Here is a 20,136-nt window from a genome sequence, read left to right as displayed (position 1 = left end):
TGTACTCACCAAGTTTCATGCCCATATGATAGTTCAAACTAATTTGACCTCAGATGACCCCTGGTGACCCCAAAATGACCTTCCAAAAATTTGGCTCTAAATGTTGACTGTACCCACCAAGTTTCATGCCCATCAGATAGTTTTTTCTAATTTGACCTCAGATGACCCCTGGTGACCCCAAAATGACCTTCCAAAAATTTGGCTCTAAATGTTGACTGTACCCACCAAGTTTCATTCCCATACGACAGTTTTTACTAACTTGACCTCAGATGACCCCTAGGTGACCCCAAATGACCTTCCAAAAATTCGGCTCTAAATGTTGACTATACCTACCAAGTTTCATGGCCATATGACAGTTTTTGCTAATTTGACCTCAAATGACCCCTGCATGACCTCAGGTGACCTTGACCCACTAACCAATACAAACTTGTTCTGCCTGGGGTCAAGATGCACCCACCCACCAAGTTTGAGGAACATGCGACCCCTACTCTCTGAGAAAAGAGGTAAATAAGGAAAATGAGCCCCCTGACCTCAAATGACCTTTTACCTCAGTATATGACCTTGAACCTCACCCAAAAAAAAGTAGCCAGAGTTTTTGACCATGACCCACCTATCCTGAAAATATGAAGTCAATCCGCCCATCCATGCCCGAGATATGGCATCCGGACGGAAGGACGGAAGGACGGAAGGACGGAAATTGCAAAAACAGTATGCCTCGCGGTGGAGGCATAAAAATAGATTACAGTGGTACAACTAAAACATTATACAGTGTACAAGTGAAAAGTTAGAGAGTTACAATTCAAATCTCCATTTTTTAAAATGCACAGATAATTTACCTTTCCTCTTAGCAATATAATATTCAGTATCTTTAAGAACATTCAGAAAAGTTTTAAATGAAACGAAAGTAGGTTTTTTGTCTTGAAATTTACACAGATAGATATGATATTTCAAACATAAGCAAATGTAAGTGATATATTTATCTAAGGGCACTCCAAATAATTTATCAAATGTTGACAAATCAAAATCAATGTCATGTTTAACTTTGATAACTTGAACATGTTAGCGCCTCCCAAATAGGTTTAACAATATCACAATTGCAAAAAAATGTGGGAGGAAGTTTCTGGAGCTTTATCACAAAAAGCACAGTTGGGAGAATTTTTTCTTTTGATTTTAAATAAAAAATCATTAAAAGCAATGGCATCATGAAAAAATTTGAAATAAAATGAACGCAATTTGGAACTAATGGAACATTTGAAATTCCTAAGATGAATTTCTTCCCAATCCTCAGAATCCACAGTGAAGCCTGCAAAAGTTTCCCAGGAGGAAATTTGTTTATCTGGAAGGCATTTGTCCAACATCAACGAATAAGCATATTTAGGAACTTTTAGAGCATCGATTAACTTCTTCACAAATAATTCAAAAACATCATCATTTTGAATATTAGGATACTCCAACCACTCACATGGAATATTCTTAATAAGAAAATTATAAAATCTCTTATCTTTATGAGATATACCAAATTTCTCAATCAACTGATCAAATGTAAGAACAATAGGTTGAGGCCCATCAATATTTAAAAGGTCAATGATATTGCAAATGCCTTTGTCAAACCATTCATCTGAGTAAAAATACTGTTTCGATTTGGATCGGAGTCTAGAATTAAACCATAAGTACTGCAAAGCACCCAAATCAGAAAATTTAATATCCCAGGTATTAAACACTGCTTTATCTCTGTAAATGTACCATGTTCTAATGGCATCAGCCAGTTGAGTATTGCCCAGCTTACGAAGAATACTCTCAGGGCAAAAGATTTCCATAAAATATCTGTATCTGGATGAAAAGATTCCAAAGCTTTGTGCATTTCTTTCAGAGCTTAGTTGGTGTTCTTTCATGGACCCTTGGATCTTAATGGGGCATTGAGATACAAGACTATAACTAGAATTTTGCAGTTCTCGAACTGTGCGGTTCTCGACGCAAAGCGTCAGCCGCAATGCCTCCACCTTGATGCCCATCATTTTAACAGGTGCAATTTCACTTGACCCCAAAATGACCTTAACATTATTTACCTCACTAAGGTGGCCGTTCCCACCAAATTTCATGAACCTGCAGCAGTCTATGGCCATTTGACCCCAGATGATCTCGAATGACCCCAAAATGACCTTGACATTTTTGCCTTGTTTCAGTGGTTGTTCCCACAAAATTTTATGAACCTGCGACAATCTATGGCGATTTGACCTCGGATGACCTTGGATGACCCCAAAATGACCTTGACATTTTTTTCTTCCTACAGTAGTCCTTCCCACCAAATTTCATGAACCTGCAACAATATATGGCGATTTGACCCCGGATGACCCCAAATGACCTCACAATGACCTTGCGATTATGCAAATTTTGCGCTGAAAAGCAAATCAGATCAAGAACCTCTGGCTGTGCTACTCTCCACCAAGTTTCATCCATGTATCTCGCACAGATCTCCAGATAATCTGTGCACAAGGTTATACAGACCTGCCAACCTACCAAAGTCAGAATGAGGGACATGGAGACCAAAACCTTGTACATGTACACAAACCAGGTACCGACAAATTGAAGGACTTTAGGTGTGCAAAACTTTCAGAACTCAGAGATGGTTTTGCAGGTCTGAATTTATCACAATAGACTAAAATGATTGCTATAGCAAATTTTAAAGTGACATTTCATCATTTTGTGCTGTTCTTTTATTTAAATTTGCCATCACTGAAATTTTCAGAAAACAGGACTGTCCCTCATTTTCACTTTGGTAAACCCCAAATGAGGGACAGTCCCTCAAACTGAGGGACAGTTGGCAGGTCTGGGTTATATTTTGCTTTATATGCATAAATTATGCAAATTAGGTACTTAATTACCATATTTTGCGACGAAAACCTAAAATTTGGAGACCACCAATTGCCACCCCTCCAACAAATTGCATCATAATACGCCTTACCAGTTCCGAGAAATTGCACTGCAAGCTCGGACGGACAGACAGACGGATGGACAGGCAGACGGATGGATGGATAGACGGACAACCAGGAAACATAATACCTCCGTGGAGGCATAAAAAATGGCACAAGGGCACTTCCATTTGTATAAGAGCAACAGATTAGGTTTCAAAATCCATTTTCTTGGTGCACAATTTTCCAGTCACTGTGAATGTGTTAATCGTTTCATGACATTTTTTGGCCAAAATTTCAACAACAAAAATTATCTGACGAACCAAAACTGTCAGGGTGCTGAAAATTTGGCTATTTAATATCAGAGCAATTTTGGAAGATTTCGATAAGTCTATAATACTTTGTCCTTTTTATCATCAGTATACAATGCTATCAATACTGGAAATACATGTACAGTGAATCATAACAGGCAGTGTCATCCAGGAGAGGAAGGAAGGAAGATTTGGATGTCCATAATAATTGCCGCAAATGGTAGTGAAAGAAAGCTGTAACTGATTTTAAAGGGAAACCTTTCAAACAACCCTCGACTTAAGGATCTCAAGATCAGTGGCGTAACCAGTGGGGGGCTGCCAACCAGAAAAAAAAAAAACTGGGAAGAAGAGCAAAAAAATTGGGAAGGGGAAAAGGGGAAGGAGAGAAGAGAGGGAAGAAAAAGGGAAGGAAAAGAGAAAAAGGGGAAAAAGAGGGAAGAAGAGAAAGGGAAGAAGAAAAGAAAAAGAGGGAAGAAAAAGGGAAGGGAGAAGAGAAAAGGGAAGGAGAAGAGAAAGGGAAAGAAAATCTATACTACTTTCATTGTGAAATTTTGTACTCTGAACACTGGATTTTTAGCTTCTAATATGCCAAAAAACCCTGGACCCCCACCAGGGGCCCTATGGCGGGCCCCTGGACCCCGCCATTATCGCTTCAAGGGTAAGCCGCTCATGATCGCATATAAATAATACAACTTTTGGTCAAAAATTGGGAAATTTTTCAATCTTGCCCCCGGAAGGTCAGGTCTGGTTACGCCCCTGCTCAAGAGGCACAGCAACTTTTTTAGGGCAAGTTGATAAGTGCCTTGGATTTTCACTGATCAGGTTTGTTTGATTTAAATCATGTTGATTTAAATTTAAATCACTTGATTTTTTTTTAATTTATTTTTTTAAATCAACTTTTTCATTTTTTACCATTTATGATAAATGTAAGTTAATTTCTTGCTTAAATTGACTGATTTACTTCATTCTTAATATTTCTACAACTATTGCATACAATTAAAATCACTCTATGATGTCACTTTATCTATTGCTAAAAATTCATCTTCAAGGTGCAGAATTCAACAGATTTGTTTCCCATGATTTTACCAAATTTTTTCTTTGAAATTTTCACATATAAAAACATGTTTTGATTGTTTGTAAATACCTGGTAGGATTGTGCATAAGACTAGCATTCCACTGGTACTCTTTTGACTTTATCATGGGGTATAGCAGTTCTTGGAATAAAAAAAATCCAATTTAAATTTTAAAAATCTGATTTTTTGTATTTAAAAAAAATTAAAAAAATCAACAACCCTGTGCACGATATAGGTTACATACCAAAATTATTGAATAAGATTAAAAAGATAGAGAGATTGTCGGGCTAGTTGCTTCAAAATTAGAACTAAAAATAAAATATTTATTCCATTCTAAACAGGGTTTCAATTTAACTTGTGTTGTGGAGCAAAATGCTCCCCATTTTGGACAACATGCTACACAAATATCAGCTGGTATATCAAAATTTTACAATGTAAAAATATGCTAATATTATAAGAACATCACCTAAATAATATTTTCGCTAAAATTGCTATTCCAAGTTTTTCAAAATAAATCGAACCCTGATTCTAAATAGTTCTCTTTAATGATTTTAGGCACCGATAGCAACTTCGTCAGAGGGCATAGCACGGCAAGTGACTGCCATCGGTAAAGGACATATTTTGAGGGCAGTACGGCAGGCGGAGGGGCACAAACGGCATATGCCATGGGTGCTGAGTACTGCTGACGGTTAATTCTTGGGATGCTTTCAAGAGGCAGATTTAGAGATCATGTTGTACTCAACTGGGCTCAACATGATACACACAGACACATATGCATAAACTTCAATAAAAAGTGTATAAAGTTTAGACTTAAAAACAATACGACTTTGTAGACCACCTCCAGTCATAATTCTGTTCTTGTACAAACAAGGAATTTAGTGCTTATTGGCCCAGTCTATCGATCAAAACTCAGGTCCTGGCTGCCAGGCTTCCCTTTAAGGCTTAAAAAATGAGCATCGTGTGTGATGCAAGTTTGTTGACAAGGTTGCAAAAACTTGTGTCCAGACAGATTTTTGTGCGTCCATCTGAAATTCATGATCAATCATACTGTGATCAGAACGGCAACCCATTGTTGCTACACACATACCCTGGGTCTAAACCTCATCAAATGCTGATTGTTAAAATAAAATAAAAGTGCATTTTCGCCGTGATATTCCATCTCCAGTCTCTTTTTCTTTTTTCTCATTTCCGTGTCAGTTTTGGTCAGAAACGTGGTCAGAAACAGCTGCAAAAACATGCGCAAAGTCTGTCAATCTTTAGCAAATTAACATGTTGTTGATGCTAAGCTAAACACACACTGCCACAAATTATTCATCGTAATAATAATACTAATAAAGGAAACAGAGATTATTTATGAGAAATTCTATTACCCCCACGACCCATTATTCAGAATCACGCTCTCTGATTTGTTAAAACGCGTCACGTGAGAGCCCTTTAATTACGATAATGTGCCGCCGTGGCCCCTGAACATGGATAAAGGAAGACGCCGGTTCACAGAAATTGTTTATAGTCTGTTACGAAAAATTTCAAGTCTTGACAGTCATTCACGTAGATTCAATAGTAAACATTGAAATTAATCAATATTGTAGGCCTATACAATCATCATCAGTGTCCAATCCATGGCCGAAGATACACCTCCTACTCCTAAGCCCACATTTGATTTACAGTTCGACATGGACGGACCCCCGGGGAAAGGACCAGAAGCATCTGAACGATTTAAGAAAGTTTCAGGCGAGGAACTGGAGGCAATTGAAGAGGCGAGGAATGAAAAGGCAACAATGAATCAAACTACGTGGGCTGTTAAGGTTTTAAAAGGTAAAAATTATAATAAAAAATAGTAATAAAAAGCAAAATCATTACCAAATTAATTTTAAAGTTGACTGACTCCATGCCTTAAAAGTAGTTAAACCCGCTAATTCTACTCCTACTGTCATGCATGCAATGCATGCATGCATGACTAGGCCCGAGGTCCATCACATTAGTGCATCGCATAAAAATTAGCCTACATATTGTTTTATTTTTGGAAGTCATGCCTATTTAAATATCATGATTGTAATTTGTAAACTCAATAGCAAGGACAGGTCAAATCAAACATATCATCATCAGGACCTATATCTTATTTAACTATTACTATAAGCTTTTTAGGCCAGGCTAGGCTCGACTAGGCTTGTTTAAAACTCAAGAAAAGTCAGTAGGTTTGCAATAGCCAAAGTGCTAATGTGTGTTTTGGTGTTACTATAAGCTTTTTAGGCCAGGCTAGGCTCGACTAGGCCTGTTTAAATAAAACTCAAGGATAGTCTTAAACTCAGTAGGTTAATTTGCATTTTAACCAAAGTGCTAATGTGTGTTTTGGTGTTTTATTTTTCTTCTAGATTGGATGAAACAGAGGGGACAAGGGGAGAACTTTGAGGACAGGACATCCGCACAACTAAACTCATTGCTGCGATCCTTCTATGCTGAAGCACGGACACGGAGTGGGAAGCCCTACAGCAAACCGGCACTGATTAGTTTACGGTCTGGCCTAAACAGGTACCTCAGGAACCCCCCATTTCATCGTCAATTTACCATCATGACGGACAAAGAGTTTACGTCCAGCAATCAGCTACTTCTAGGTCTCATCAAGAAGATGAAACGAGAAGGAGCAAACACCATCAACCTATTGTTGAAGAGGACTTGATGAAGTTACGCCAGTCTACAGTAATGGGTTACGCATCACCTGCTGCCCTTCAAAAGAAGGTGTACTTTGATATAAGTTATCAGTTTGGGAGAAGGGGTATGAAGGCCTAAGGCAGCTCACTAAGAGTTCCTTTACGGTGAAGTCTGATCCCAAGGGACTAAAGTATGTAACACCTAACTTCAGAGAAGCTGAAAAGAACCATGCAAATGATGACTACCAAACTCATGCCACTATGCATGAAACACCAGAAGACACAGAAAACTGTCCTGTACGCTCTTTTATGTTTTACATAAGCAAGTTACATCCAGGTCATGATGCTCTATTCCAACGACCCAAGCCTGACATCCCCAAGCAAGGTCCATGGTACAATAATGCCCCTGTAGGCTCAAAAACCCTGGGCAAGATGATGTCTGACCTGTCGCAGTCTGCTGGCTTATCCAACAGATATACCAATCACTGCGTTCACGCAACAACATGTGTGCAACTGGACCGGGCTGGTTATGACATCGCAACAGATTATGGCCATAACAGGCCATAAGAATGAGGCGAGTGTCCGCAGTTACACAGCACGTATGCACCCAGAGAGGGCAAGAAATATATCGCATACCTTGTCAAGCATGTCAACAGCTTCACCTACCCTGACATCTACCAAACATGCCACGGTAAAGGGAGAGCCTCAGCCCGGGCCTCAGCCTAGTCAAGCCACGGGAGCCATAGGCCTGCAGCGGTCAGAAGCTATGGAAATCACACCAACAGCTACTGCAGCGGTCATGAGCACTGCCTCACTTCACGCAGTACCTAGTCAAGCTCCTGTACTTTTTTCTGGATGTATTTTTCACGGAAATGTAACAGTTCACTTACCCAAATAATAATAGACACTATAACATAGTTCCATGGACATGGTATTATTTCCTCTCTTGAAAATCCTGTTCAAATTGTTCCAGTTCCACGAATAAATTTAATTTAATATAAATATGTTAAAGAATTCCAGACATTGCATTGACTGAACTGAAGCTGCTCAATATTCACTGTGTGGTTCCACTGTATCGCGTACCGTGAAGAAATGCTGTCATTGGATAAAAGTGTTTGTGATTGTAAATATGTTTTGCATAAAACATTAATGATCCATTGTTGACCGATCCGTGACCTTTTTGATGTGCTCTCAAAAATGTAAACAAGGACTCTTCTTGGATCGACATATTATGCGTTACGCACATTTTGTGAGGCTGTTAAAATGCTTCAAAGTTGGCACATTAAAGCTAGTTTCGCCAAAGATTAAAAATTATCTACGATATTAAAAAAGTTTGTTGAAAATTGAAATATTGAAATCTGTATTTTCGAGTGTGATACTGTATCGTTGTGTCATGATTTTTCAGCATCGTAAATAATACATGAATATCTCTCACTGAGAGTCTCAGCAGCGCGCGTGGCAAACATCATGACATCATGATGGTGACGTCATTGGGAATCCCTTGATTACAACAATGCTCGTTCAGGGGCCACTAAATTTGTTGACGTAAAACAAGGAAGAGTTTGCTCCTTTTCGGCTCATTTTGGACAATTTTGTGGTAATAGAATAGAAATAAAGGGTGTTGCAGTATCCTTTACACCCAAATAATGTGTCTCGGCAGTAAAACGTAAATAATGGGTTCGGCTGCGCCTCACCCATTATTTACGCTTTTACTGCCTCGACATTATTATTTGGTGTAAAGGATACTGCATTACCCTTTTATTTCTTAAATAAACATGTCGGGTTGTGATATATAATTAAATAAACATTAACCGCACGTTAACCACACGTCGTCAGTCCAGCATGCTTGTAAACAAAGTGTAAATTTCATCAATTGGGGCTTCCCCATCAAACAGCGATCGTTACAGAAAGCATGTAAAAAGTGAATGATTTCCTGTCGTTGCATTTACAAAAATTGCAGAATTTACTTCAATTCTTAGCAGGTGGGTCAAAATTTGGGGGCTTTTATTATCTTAAAAATATAAAGGAATAGAAATTTCTTATTTTTATCATCAATTATTGATTAAATTTTGAAGTTTTGTCTGCGTCCACATGCATGTGACATGGACGCAAAATATTTGATCAGCCATCTGAAACTTGCGTCCAAATTTGTAAAATACGCGTCTGGACGCAATGACGCACACTAACGGAAGCCTGCTGGCTGCGATGGTTATTTATATAGTAGAGTCATGTTAAACATCAAGCATGTGGATCAGATTCCAAATGAAACTATCTGCAATCTGACCAACACCACTCCACTGGTTGCAAGAGTCAAGATTAATCAACTCAAATTTCTTGGCCATATACTGCGAGACAACAAGCCTACAGGTGAAAGAATATGCCCTTTATTATATTCCACCACATGGGAAGAGGAAATCGGGATGGCCACCCACACTGTACTTACAGTACTAACAGTATGTCCAGCACCTCCTGGGAGATACTGAAGGGATGCTGCAGGCTCCTGCAGCCAAACAAAATTTTTCTCTTGCCAAAGATCGCAATAGTTGGCGAAAGCTTGTATACACCTGCTCCGCACCCGACTGATGGTGATGATGATGACATACATTTTGCAGCAATTAAATGTATTTTCTAAACAGAGATGAAGAATACATGAGTAAGCATGTATCATTATCGTAATTGTTATCGATTAACAAAAGCGTTTCAGAGTTTGTTCACTCAGGCATGTAAGGTGGTTCGGGAAGAATCTAGTCGTTGTCACTTTATGTCTTTCACTCATAACAGCTACACCGATAAATTTTCCAGAAAGTGAAAAATTTCTTCCTGCCTGCAAAGTGGGTAAGTTTTCAGATTTGATTTATTTCGGTAATAAGGAGGCCTACAATAAAGTCAGGCCTAGTACGTTTTGTCCCTTAGCTGCTGCGATAAGACGACTCCCCAGTAAAAGGACTTTTATGTTGTGTGTATATAACATGTGGCGCAAGCGCGTTAAAAAATGTTTTATTCGCGTATTTAGCGAATAACTAATATGCTTCACATAGCAATCAATACACAGAACCTTCAATGCAACTCTACTGACTTCTATACTGAAAAGTGTGCCCACACAAATCAATACTTCAAATATAATTGCACAGGTATCTGTCCCTGATTACAACCATCATAGTGTGGTTATAGTCAATATCACCTTGGCCTTGATTTCCAGAATCATTTGAACCAGTACATAGGAACTACATGTAGCACCTGTTTCATTGACCAGTTCATAATCACTCCCTCAGAAATACCAAGTAGTAATTTTCTTTGTCATTTATTTGAACTATTTCTTTTGTTTTTTTAACCCCAACCCTACCCGTGGTGTTTTTGCTATCGGAAAGGAAAGTAGTAACAAAAAAGGAGAGAAGGGGAAGAAGTCACTTGGTACCCCCGGGTTCGAACCCGGGACCCCTCGCATGCCAAGCATACGATCACCGACCTGTAGCTACCGAGGTTAGGCTGCCCCTGGCAGCAATTCCCTGGGTATATGACTTTGGCTGATTACGTCATCAAGTCACATGGAATGCATGCACGCAGAGTGGCTTTAATAGTGAGCTTTAGTGAGACCAAGCTTCCCCTGCCTTGGGCTGTATTGGGGTGTATTTGAAATCCTGATAAACCATGTCATGACATGAGGTTATGTTGTTGGACATATACATCGAACATATACAACTGAAATTGGAATGTGGAGTTAACTTTTTTTAACAAAGTGAGTACAAATTGGGGATCATATTTTTTCAGATATGGAAGTTGAAAGTGCAAGTGGTAGGCATGTGGGAATTTTCATAAAACTGGTGCAGATATCATGTTTGGAAAGATACACTCCTTTGACAGCTGATCCGTTTTCACTGTCTGTGATGCCATTTTATTTGTGTCACATGCTGTGCATGTGGTACAAATGAGTTTGTATCTAGTTCATCATTGTTGCATAGATCATGATATGCATGGAGTCAATTAAAGGCAATTTGGAACAAATGTGTTTTAAGTGTGTTTTAAAACTACACATATATGCTCTTAGCAGAGCGAACTGGAAATGGCAGATTGTTCCAAATTTTTGCAGCTGCAACATGGAAATGAATGATCTGCTGCCCCATTTGTTTAGTTCTAACTACATGTAGCAACTGTTTCTTGGAGAAGTCCTTTTGTAGCAGAACGGAGATTACAAGCTGGTGAATACAGAGAGGTAACGCTAGAATGTACCTCATTTCTTAACATGAACCACCTGTCTTGAATCACTGAAATTTCAGTGAAGTAATTGGATTCTTTGCCCTATAATATACATAACTTTTGTTACCAGTGTGTAGTTATTTTTTGAGAAAATGCAAAATTAGTCACAAAATTTATCAGGGGTGTAGTACCACCTTAAATATGCTGGAGCTGATACATTGTATACAAAATCTTGTAGACAAACAAGGCTACTTTGAATGCAATTCTTTGCTCAACTGGTAGCCAATGCAGGTCATGTCTGTGTAATGTGCTGAATGCTGATGTGGTTTCGTGAAAGTTACAAGTCTGGCAGCAATGTTTTGTATTCTCTGTGCAGTTTGTCTTTGTGCTGCCATGCAACATAGAGTTGCCAATGTCTATCTTGGAGGTTATAAAAGTATGGTACCATCATTTGACAGCAGTCTCCCTGTCCCTGTTTACATGTCTTATACAATCATATACCTAAACCAGTTGAACTTGAAACCAGCAAAAGACCGAGCAGGAATGTTCAATGTGTAGTTTAGTTGTATGCACAAGGATTTTAAAAAATAAACAACTCCTGACCAGTTTAAGCTCGAGCTTGCTCCGTCAGTGGGTCGAAAACTGGTCTACCTCGACATAGTCGTTGAATGAACTTTTCGCTGCTCTTAAAAATCATTTAAAAAATCATCTTTCTTAGTATTTCTTTGGACAAAAGCTGATGCATAGAATAAGTTGAGCAATCACAGATGACAGCAATTAGTGACACAGGTTTCTCAAGTGAGTATTTTAAATTACTAGATATACTTGCGCAAACTTGCCAACAAATTAACACTATAGGACACCCTACCGAAGGTTCTATAACTTGAGAACAACAAGTCCTCAATTTGTGCTACAAATTAAAAGTCGTAAGCATCCGCGTGAAATGACTTTCAAAAATGACCCTAAACAAGAATGTCGAAATTTTGTCAAACTAGCCCTAAAGCGTTTGAAATTTTCCCCTAAACAAAGAGAAACATTAAAAACACCCTAAGCGAGGAATTGGCTTGAAATTTGCCCCTAAACAAGGATCTACATTGCATGTGTCAGTATAAGTGAGGATTAAGTGTCAATGTCATTAAAAATGATCGGCTATTCAAGGCGCTGTTGAAGTCGGCTCAAAATTTGTTTAAATCTGGTGTGTAAAATCGCTTGGAAACCACTCTTTTGTGCCAAATAACTTGACAAATATGACATATTAGAGCGATTTTACACACCAGATTCTGAGCGAGGATCGTTCTTTAAAAAAAAAACCCTTCTTCCAGTAAAATGAGTGTTTTCCTCGTTTTGCTTTTCAAAACCACCCTAAATCTGCGTTTTCTTTCACACGGATGCTTACAAATACAAGTATAATTCTGAGTGCTCCCCCCCCCCCCCCCAGTGCCGTACTATTACGCTGACTTTCCTGTTCGGCGAGGATGACAATTTTGACCTCCTCATCTGTTTACAAACAGAGAGGTAGACAAAAGGCCTGTCAAAACTGTTCCGCTTGTCCAAACACTCAAGTATGTACGCAATGCATGAATGTAAAGCGCTGCACGCCGGGTATGCTTTTTTTCTGTACCACGCTATGTGCGTGTGTGTGGTTATCACGGAGCCACAGCGTTCATAGTGTTCCAGTTTGGCCAAGAAAAACAATACTTTACCTGTAGTTTCCTGCTTAATCAGAGTACAGTCAGTGACAGTACCCCCGTATCCAGATCGCGATTGATCCAGATGCAGAACATGCACTCACCATGCTTCCAGTAACTGTAACTCAGTAATCTTTATTTAATTTTAAGGCCAAATAAAAAAATAAACATGTTTCACATCCCCTCCCGCTTCCTTTTTTGAGGTTTCTTCAATTTTATTTTTATTTTTTGAAATTCAGTTATAACTTTTCAAAAAATATGTCTAGGAAGTAGAGATGCTTTCTATAGCCTTGGTAATATACATGTACAAGAAACACTTTTATAAGGTTTTGTGATAGTTAGAGGGGGCCTATCTCTCAGAACAAGAAATAAAAAGAGGCCTCCTCCTTTTTCCAGGCATTATTGTATGCGCTAAAACATGTAAAACAGCTCTAAATCTAATTATGGGTATTCACACCAATTTTGTGATAAAAAATAAAAAATAAAAAGCCCCCTCTTCCTCCTTTTTTTTCAAAACCCCGGACGTGAAACATGTTTTTTATTTTACTTGCCCTAACATTATCTGATTACCGAGTTACAGATCGGTATATTAACATTTGTTCCACAAATAAGAAACATCACAATATGTGGGCTCATTTTGGGCTCTAAGGATGTTGCTGAGGAACTCTCTCAGTTCAGGTACGTAGTCTACGTAGATATACTATAGTGGGAATTCCAATTGAATGAACGCAGCTTTTAATAGCGTGACGAACATTTGCGTACACTGTGCGATGTACGCCAGCGTGTGCGACTGTGCGTGAGTAACGCGGAACCATGCCAACGCACTCGTGATTGGTTAGCATTGTATCCAAGGTCGTGCGTTCGCGTTGTAGTTTGAAATACGCGATATACAATCGCGGTTGGATCGAGTACAGCTGTTGAAAGCTGCGTTCATTCAATTGGAATTCTTACTATAGATGTCATTATTATGTTTATGATGAAAAATATAAAGACTGAAGTCTTGCTCAGTTGCTGGCAGGACTACATGCTCACTCAGCCTTCCTGACAATTGACATATAGCTGGTACGAAAAAGTGCAATCTCCCATAGCTTTCCTTGCAACGAGACGAATATTATGCACAAGAAAATACAACGCAAATTGCATCACCTCACAAATTAATTGCTTTGCTTCAATGGTACTGAATGTAAACAAGCTTGCGTTGCACTCGCCATGTGCTGATGTGCAAAGTCACACGTACACAGGACAGAAATGTCAGCAATTTTCGCTCTAGTTGAAAAGTACACCACTCTGCAGTTTATTCATCCGAAGCTAAATATAATAGACAACCTATATGTACTTACCTTAACCATTAACTGCCATTCTGAACAGCACTTTTTAGCCAAAATCTTAGAACAAATTCGGTCAAAAACAACACCCTCCAATGACCTGACTGCGCTTGAAAACAAATATGGCGACATCTGGATAAGCCATTCCATTTTCCTGGATAAGACTGTGCATGAGTTCCTTTATTAACCCTCTAAATCCACAAGCTCGTGTATATTTCAGTTTTCGAAGTTATCCTAAAAATAAATATACAAAGTTAGTACAATTATTTTGTTTTATTTTAATTGAATATATTGGTAAAAAATGCAAGATAAAATATGTCACAAATTTATTCCCCTCATGTATAAAAATGGATTGGTCCATATGTGACCTTATGAGGTCAATTGCATGTATTTATTTCCCCAGGTAAACATGAGCATGTGCGCGTTTTATACAGAGCTATACAGCTACGTCAGCCCAGGAAGCCTGACCAGATCAATTACAAAATTACATTTAATGAGCCAAAACAACGATTATTTTAGTTCTCGTGCAATTCGAAAGGGGAGGGGTCACTTGATTTCTAGGGGCGACTGGGACCCCCGGCACTTCAATAAGAGACACTGTAGGAGAGACCAGGGCAAAATTAATGAGACCATTTTTTTGTCCAGCCCAACCAGGATTACAAAGCACTGAGGCAAGGAAAAACTTTAGGTTGATACTATAGGCCTATAAATGATAGTCTTACCTTAGGACAACAACTAGACTCTGGCTACTACATTCAAGCATAAAACGCTCAGTGATTTGTATTAATTTGTGTGCAATTGATAGATTGCATACCCCCTCTGTTTCAGCAGAGAAGATGATTTCTTCTCATCTTCTCTGGTTTCAGTCACCATACCCCCTCTGTTAGCTAGCTTCCCAAGTGATTTTTTACTCGGGCTTTCTCGATCAATAACGAGATCAATAAACTGGTAGATTCCAAAATCAGAATTGTTTAGTATTGAAGTGAGTAATTGTAATTATGCACTAAGATATTTTGCATTCAATAACTTTTATTGTCACTAATCATCTAATTATATAAACTCTTTATGACCATTACTTTTTTTTGTATTTCATGCCCGAAATCGGGCTTTTATTTAAATCATTTCATGCGTTGCAAATAAAAACAGTACAATAATAATACAAGCACAAAAAGAATATACAAAAGAATATACAATACAGATAAGTTCCAGGGGGGTAATATAAAACAATACAATATTCTATTCCAGTACACTTTTATGGAGTTAAGGATTTAAGTCGGCACCACACCCCCTTACAAACCCGTGACCATCCTTGCATTCCTCTCAACAAATTTGGAGAAAAAATGCAAAAATAGGCACAAAATTAGCCAGGGGTGCAGCACCACCTTAACGGTATACATAATATACAATACAATAAAGGCTACTAAAATATCCAAGATATAATGCATCACAACAAGTTCCAGACAAGCATTTTTTCATATATATTTATTTCACAATCGTGGCCATGGGCCAAATTACAGAGAAATATTACAATTATAATTAAATACTTAGAATAACCCACAAATTTAAAACATTCATAAATACACAAGTATTGCACAAGTAGTATAAACATGACACATGGAAAATATATTATTACAAGGACATAAAGATATGAAATTTGCACAAATAAAATAGGCCAATTACAATGTAAAATATCACCAAAAGATTTGATTAAAAAGCACAAAAAATCAAAATTTAACCTGCCAGCAGGATAAAATCTTTATGAAAAAATGTGTACATCCATAACAAAACGATGCACCCGTGCTGGACGCCACATGCGCCCCACCCCTCACAACCGCCAGGAACAAACACCAGACCCATCCCAAGCGGAGGCCACTCCAAATCATCCGCAAGTCACATGGCCAAGGAATGTTCTCTGTACTCCCAAACCATGTGACCCCGGGACGACCCAAAGCGACCTCCACCCAAGACGAGTCCGGCATCTACTCCCAGCTATCATGCGAAATGAGACACATGTAGCAGCCGACAAGCGCATCCCTCTGACATGGATGCACACAAATTGAATTTAGATAAAAGCAAGTGGGGCATTTAATGCATGTTTAAAAGTGTGACATAAAAGGGGATGGGGCTCTGTTTGAAGCGTTTCGTGTTGGCCCTGAGTTGTGTATGATCTTGAGCATTGCGCAAACTTCTGCCATGGACCGAGATTCTGGTGGGTGGTAATAAGTGACTGGTTCTTAGACTGTCTCTCAGTCCATTGGCAAAAGTTCGCAATGCTCAACCCTTCTGTCTTCTAGCTTTTTAATATTGCACTGTTGTATTGACTTTGAATATGAGATGTATTTATAACCAAGTATGGTTCTAATCGCCCTTCTTTGTATGCGCTCAAGATCACTAGCTTGTTTACATGTGAGCCCCGAATGCCAAACCACATCAGCATACTCGAGCACTGGTCTGACATAGCTTTTGTAAACTAACCGTAAGTTCATCCTGGTCAAAGCCAAATCTTTTCAGGGATCTAAGCATGAAAAGACGAGTGTTTGCTTTCTTGATCATAATATCAACCTGAGATTGCCATTTCAGGTCACTTTGAATACAGATACCCAGGATTTTGGCTTTGTCAACATAATCAAGCTTGTCAGAGCCAATGCTCAAGTCTGCATGATGTGGTTTGGTTTTACTGAAATTAACCTCAAGTGCCTGGCATTTCTTGGCATTAAGATTTAGGCCATTAGTTGCTGCCCAGTCTGAGAACTTATTCAGATCTTCCTGGATATGACTATTGCTATCACTAGTAGAGTTTTCAGCAAATGTGAGATCATCAACATACTTCCAGACTTCTGCATGTGCATCATCGGGCGGCATCATTGATGAGGATTTGAAAACCAATTGGGCCAAGCTTGGTGCCCTGCGGTACACCAGCTGTGAGTTGCACAAAGTCTGAAAGCATGTTGTTGTATCGCATACACATTGCTGTCGATGCTGAAGAAAGTCACAAAGCCAAGGTACTATGTTCCTCGCACACCCATTTGAATAATTTTTGTGATGAGAATGGTGTGGTTGACCAAATCAAAGGCTTTAGAAAATCAGTTAGGACAATCGTTCCGTATTGTGACTCACTTCAGCACCAGTATGAAGGTAATGCATCATATTGACTAGATAGTGATTAGTTGACACACCTGCTACATTTCCAAATTGCCTGATGTCTAACTTGTGACTAATATCATCAATTACCCATCTCGATATAAAACCCTCAGCTACTTTGGCGAAGATTGAGGTCAAAGAAATTGGCCGTAACTTATCAAGAGTAGGGGGTCTTTGTTTTGGTATAGGCACAACGATACCTTGTTTCCATTGACTTGGTACAATACCTTCAGTAAATGAGGAATTAAGAATATTTGTCAAGGGGATGCTCATCTCATAGGCAAATTCCTTAATGATTTTACCAGGGATACGATCAGGTCCCCCAGATTTATTGGGGTTAATTTTCTGTAACTCAGAATAAACCTCCCAAGGGTGCAGTTTGGGAGCAGGGTCTTTGGCTGGTAAATACGCAGGTAGCTTAGATGTATCCAATGGGGGTACATGCTTGCAGATACTTTAGCAAACATGTCATTGACCGCATCAGCCTTACCCTTCTCATCATCATCACAAACACCTGGGATGTCCAATCTGAGCTCAGTTCGGCCAGAGTTAGTAACCTTTTTGATTTGTTGGTACCATTTTCTTGACTCCGCTTTTTGAACACCTCTGATTCTGCTGGCATGGTAATCTATTTTTGCCTTCTCAATTTTACGCTTGACCTCGCTTCTCACTTTACGCCACTCTTGATCAGAGCGGGCAATGAACGCCTTTTGACGCTTCGCAATCAGGTCCTTAATCTGAGGGGTAATCCAAGGTTTGTCATTCGTGTGAACCATCTTCTTTTTTTTTCGGGAAGCATGAGCTCATACCTTGATCAAGAATGGCGTAAAAGCGTCAGCTTTATGCTGAGTACCATTTGTTTTAAAACCATATGCCAATCAAGGCTTTGAATCCATGTTCCAAATGTTCGGATTCCTGACTCGAGCAATGGGCGGGTGATCTGTGTTTTCCTTTTATGATGAACAACTCTATGCCTTTTAGGTTTCCAGAGAACGCACAAATGATCACTTTTCCCTATTGATGAGTAGGGACACGGCTTCTCATAGCAAGCTCTCATATTGTCACTTGTAATTATAAGGTCAAGGGTTGCCTGTGCTCGAGTATGGAAATCGACAATTTGGAATAGATTGTTACCATTAGTCAATTGTGATATGTTCATACGGTTGAAGTCGCCAGTGATAATAATGCCAATATCAGGATATTTGGATCGAGAATGTCAACACTGCTTAGAAGATGTTCCAGTAGAAGGGGTTGAAGTGGCGATTTAGTGGTGATGTACACAGCACAAATAGCTATAGCGGATATGCTTCTTGGTAATTTCTTAGGTCTTACTTTAACCCATAGGCACTCCAGCTCGGTGGGACTTCAATATCTGTGATGGGAGAGGCAGGTACATCCTCTTTCACATAAATGGCAACACCACCGCCACCTTTATGTTCCCGGACTGGGTGTATAAGTTGTAGTTGCTGATGCCGAGTTGGTTCAGAGGCATGAAATCTTTGAACCAAGATTCAGTGACAACGCCGACGCCAACATTGTTCTGATCAAATACCACACTGTTATCATCAAACTTGTTACCAAGTGATTGGGCATTAGTCATGAAGATAACTGGGAGTTGGCTTGCTGTCGCCTTTCCCTCTTGGTTGGCTGTGGGAAAGGGTGTGGGCGGGGTGTGGGGTTCGGTCCATCAGGTGACCACATTTGACCACCTACCGGAACTGTATTGTCCACGGGAGACAGCTTGCAGGCTGGATTTTGACAAGATTATCAAAGTCTACACCTCTCTTAATGCTGTGTTGAGAGGGTTGGTAGCGGTGAGAATTAACAACATTAATTTGACGTTGTTTATATCGCCCAGCACGGCATCCACGAATGTTTTTTTTCTTAGGCTTAGTATATTTAAAAAGATCAAGTTCATCGATGCAAGCCTGAAGCTCAGCTGATGGTTTTAACTGATTGTTATTAATGCTTTTTAGGTGATCTGGTTTATAGGTAATTCGACACATTGTGCAGATGATTGAGGTGACGAATTGGTAGTCAGTCAGTAAGCTTAAAACACAGTGCAGAATTCTGCAGACTCGCGTTCATTGAAGCAACAGACACCCACCAAAAGTCTTGCTATTATACACTCACGTTTAATGATAGTTCACAAAGAATGAAGACGAACACTCAGGAACACCACAGCATATCACAGTTTATCACAAAAACATGGAATTAAATTGCTGACGCTGAAAAATTGATGAAAAACACGATTGAAAAATACGAGAAATGGATTTGTGTTGCAGCCAGTGCTGGGCGCAATTCACTAAGTGGGGTCATGAAATTAATATGAATTTTCAACAAACAAATACTAGTACACTTTTATGGAATAAAGGATTTAAGGCGGTACCACACCTTCCGACAAAACCGTGACCATCCTTGCATTCCTCTCAACAAATTTGTAGAAAAATGCAAAAATAGGCATCAAATTGGCCAGGGGTGCAGTACCACCTCAACCGTATACATAAAATGCAAAAAAGCCAAACGTAGATATCCCAGATATCATGCATTACAACAAGCTGAGAAAGGAATCCCACTTTTTAAAATGTAAATCCAACTTCAATTTTCTTTGTGCACAAAAATGTTCAAGCTTCAAGGTATCAACAACAATATTTTTGAAACCATTAAAAGATAGCTTAGACTGCTCACATCTACACTTGTAAATATATCTTCTAGCAATGAGCATAATTTGATTAATACCTGCCCAGTAATTAACATTTGTATCCAGTAAACCAAATACTTTACAAAATTCATCGAACTCAGGTATGAAATCAAAATAAGTCTGAATACTTTGCCAGAAAGGGTTCA

The 20,136-nt window shown here is 39.0% G+C and overlaps 1 protein-coding gene across 1 annotated transcript in view; it reads right to left on the bottom strand.

Annotated features, from left to right (window-relative positions):
• Window positions 1–14,255, bottom strand: part of LOC140152484 (5'-AMP-activated protein kinase subunit beta-2-like) — a 36,759-nt gene extending 22,504 nt beyond the window's left edge. The window contains exon 1 of the mRNA XM_072174814.1: window positions 14,164–14,255. The gene's annotated coding sequence lies outside the window, so the exon portion shown is untranslated. The remainder of the gene's footprint in view (window positions 1–14,163) is intronic.
• Between the last annotated feature and the right edge of the window lie 5,881 nt (window positions 14,256–20,136).

Source organism: Amphiura filiformis, chromosome 5, assembly GCF_039555335.1.
Source record: "Amphiura filiformis chromosome 5, Afil_fr2py, whole genome shotgun sequence".
NCBI classification, from domain to species: Eukaryota; Metazoa; Echinodermata; class Ophiuroidea; order Amphilepidida; family Amphiuridae; genus Amphiura; species Amphiura filiformis.
Note: the sequence above shows the minus strand (reverse complement) of the source record. Positions and strands in the feature narration are given on the sequence as shown.